Here is a 3,737-nt window from a genome sequence, read left to right as displayed (position 1 = left end):
TGATTTTGGTCAGCAAACCACTGAATCGGTTGGTTAACCGTTTAAACTGTTCGAATGATTTTGACCGTTTTCCAATTTTTTTATTTTTTTATTTTTTTGTTAGAACGGGCTGGTCATTTGGGTCGAACGGTCAGACCGTTCAAACCGGTAACGGACCCCTGACTGGTTCAATCACCAGTTCATTTTTAAAAACCATGCTTAATTATAATATGATAGGTTTTGGGTGGAGACCATACTCCCCAATCCCTGACTATATATAGTAGCTAGTAGGAACGTGGAAATTTGCCTTCTCTAGGTTTGAGGAGACGAAATAAAGAGATAAGATTGAGCTATAGGGATAACAATAATAAAACAGGTCCTAAAGGAAATTGTTGTTCTTGTCAAAGACAAAATCATGTTTCCATATATTTTTTTTTAAGTTATTGGAATACTCTTGCAAGCCAAGACCAAGGAGCTCACCTTCTTTTTGGTTTCTATTACAGTTCGAGTGGGAGACAGGGAAGAGTTCATGGGTGACACAAAGTTGGCATTTTGTTTCTATAACAATCCAATATACAGTCCGAAATTTGTGAGAGTTAGGGGAAGAAATTGTGGGAGAGAGAAGATTTGGTTCAAAAGGGATATGACATAAATACCCTTTATATGCATAGATAGGAGGGGGGTGGAACCTGTCCATTTATATGCATATACGAGGGGGGTGGAACCTGTCCAGTGAAAATTCTAGAAAAAAAAAAAGGGTTATTCCCTCTTTTATAACTAGTATAAATGAGTTGTAATCTATTACTTTGGTTCTATTGTTAAACAAACAAATTATGGGATTAGTAACTCGTGTGATCATGGGGATGATGAGGAAATGACTAAAATGAAATCTATGGGATAAAAAAAAAAAAAAAAACTTGTCCATAAATCCAAGAAAATACTCAATTGATAATGTATATTCAAAGATATAATCCACAGGACCTTGTGAACACATTTAAAAGTAACATACTGAGACCTAGGAAATACTCATGGACAAAGACAAATGCAAGAGATATTTGCCATGAATTACCTTTCAAAGACCATCATTGAGATAATGCATGTTGTTCACATCAATTCCTTTGTTAATAGCTCTTATGTCTTGTAAAGCCAATTGCAAGTGTGTGTTTCTTTCCTTTAGCCATAATGGCCATGGGAGTTTCCTCTGGCACTCCATCATCCGAAGCACCATCAGGAGATGTAAAGCCTAAGACACATTATGTTTGCACCAGAAAGGACAAATGTAATTGCACCCCTATCTACTTGTAACTTTTTCATTATATCAGGATATTGATGAAGAAGTTGTAATGTTGGCACGAAAGGACCATTACAAACATTGAAAAATAGCGGGGATTCACCACAACCATATTCAGATGATTTTGGCATTTGGAAACAAAGAGAGGTGATTTCTTTGGTAGCAAATCATCCAAAACTGGCTCTAGGCCTGGGTACTCATCTGCAATACTTTGTCAGATCTTGCGCTTTACAGATGCTTTCACTTGATTTTGTGAAGATACATCTTCAGAAGAGAACTTCTTGAACATGTTCGCAGGTTTAGACAAAAATGGAGAATCACCAAATCCCATCCAAAGCCAAGACTAACTCTGCAAGATACTATCACAAAACCAGAAGAAAATGCCCTTTCCATTTGAATTTTAATTACGGAAATGCCCTTTCCATTTGAATACAATCTAGTAAGGCTATAAGGTCAAGTTTGTCATATTTTCAAAATTACATCCAATGACCACTGCTACCACTTTGTCACTTCTAAAATAGACACTAAGGTTCAGAACTCAAAGCCCTTCTTCCTCCTCCCCCTCCTCCTCTCTCCCTCCCTCCCTCCCTCTCTCTCTCTCTCCCTCTCCATCTTTCTTGCAACTCCTCGTTTCCAAATGTATCGGTCTCACTTGTTTTTTTGCTCTCCTCTGCCCTGCTTTATTCTGTAAACCGCCAACTCACACTTAAAGCAACTTTTTCAACCACCCAATTCACATTCTTTGTACTTTGTAAGAATCTGATCGAGTCTGTGTAACTGGGGTTGGTATTGCTTGCAATGGTGCAACCATGACCAAGTGACTAACTAGGCTTATAATCGAATCAACAAAATCTGCGCTTGATCCAATTACTAAGAACCTACATCTGAATCCGATCCAAAATCCAACCGGATTTAAAAACTCGGATTCAAATTCGAATCCTAATGGACTTGGGTCGTATTTAGACTTAATCTAACTCAGCGATAAATTTTCTAAAATACCAGAAAATAAAAATTTTATTTATTTGTCAACTTTTATATATAAAAAATTAATATAAATATAACATATTAAATTTACGAAAAATTCCCGATTAGTACCCTGTACTTTGGGCCTACTGTCACTTTGGTCCCCGAACTTTAAAATGCGACAGATCAGTACCCGGACTTTTAAAACGTAACAATCAAGTACCTGTCATTAACTAGTTGTTAACCATCCGTTAAGTGTAATTTGAAAAAGACACAAATGCCCTTCAAGTGTTATTTAATTTTCTTTGTCAACCATCTAAACGTTGACAAAAAATTACCGGTCCCAAATCCTGCTTGCCTTTTCCATTCAAGAAAGTTGGGGTCACCTTTTGAGTGGGCATTCTAGTGACCCTAACTTTTTTGAATAAAAGAGGCAAGGATCTGAAATTGTTAATTTTTTGTCAACGTTTGAATGATTGATAAAGAAAATTAGATGACACTCGAAGGGCATTTGTGTCTTTTTCAAATGCCACTTAATGGCTGGTGATGAAGGGTGATTCGTCCCGACCTCGTAACAAGGGGACACGTGAGCATGACTCAACATAAATGACAACTCGGCATGACAGCCTAGCCGCAACTCGGCATGATGAGCTCGCTGGAGCCTAGCCTGACAGCTCGGCACAGGTAGCAGCTCGCTACAAGGTGGTATTCAGGTTACCCCGAGCTCTCCCAAAGGGGGAGCGCCCCGAGGTCCCTCCAAGTGAGGAGTCCCGAGCTCCCCCCCAAGTAAGGAGGCCCTGATCTTCTCCTCAGTAAGGAGCCCCCGAGCTCCTCCTCAAGAAGGGAGCACCCCGATCTAAGATCCTTGGGTAAGGAACATCCTGAACTGAAGACACTCCGAGTAAGCACTATTAGTGCTCCAGTCCGTACTTGCCTCAAAGGCCCGCCTCGAGCAGAGGCACCCCGGCGCATCACCAGCATCTTGGTACAAGGAAGCTCGATGCAAGGTAGCTCGGTCCCAAGTAGCTCGGCACAAGGTAGCTCGGCTACTTGTAGGAAGATCTGCCTGACAACCGTACCTGCCGAATCTGGAGGCTGCGCCCACGTCTCTCGCCAAGCAGCGCCGTGCCTGACAACGCCTCATGCCTGACAGAGCCGTACCCTGTAACGGTTACCTATGCCTACCACCTCAGGTTTGGCAGTAACGACTGCAGCAGAGAATCAGAGGCAATTATGCCAGATTTGACAGGGCATCAGTAAAAAAAGGCCCCGACCCCAAAGGGACAAAGGTAATTGCATTTGCGCTATCTGCACTCTAGCTTTCTTCATCTTCTCTGCAATTTTCTCTCTCAGAGTTCTAACTTAAGCATCGGAGTGTTCCCACCGGGCAAGCTCCCCGGGAATCCTTCATCCTCTTCTTCTTCTCAGGTACCGTCCGTCACCAGCTTGGAGTGCAGCCCCCTGCCAGCTAAGAGTGCTCAAATCGCGCACCATCATTTGGCGT

The 3,737-nt window shown here is 41.6% G+C and overlaps 1 pseudogene; it reads right to left on the bottom strand.

Moving 5' to 3' along the window:
- Positions 1 to 484: 484 nt before the first annotated feature.
- LOC104593698 (uncharacterized) lies at positions 485 to 3,474 on the bottom strand (annotated as a pseudogene).
- Between the last annotated feature and the right edge of the window lie 263 nt (positions 3,475 to 3,737).

Source organism: Nelumbo nucifera, chromosome 7 (assembly GCF_055504915.1).
Source record: "Nelumbo nucifera cultivar China Antique chromosome 7, China Antique-T2T, whole genome shotgun sequence".
Classification (NCBI taxonomy): domain Eukaryota; kingdom Viridiplantae; phylum Streptophyta; class Magnoliopsida; order Proteales; family Nelumbonaceae; genus Nelumbo; species Nelumbo nucifera.
The sequence above is the reverse complement of the archived record's forward strand: the minus strand, read 5'-3'. Positions and strand labels throughout refer to the sequence as shown.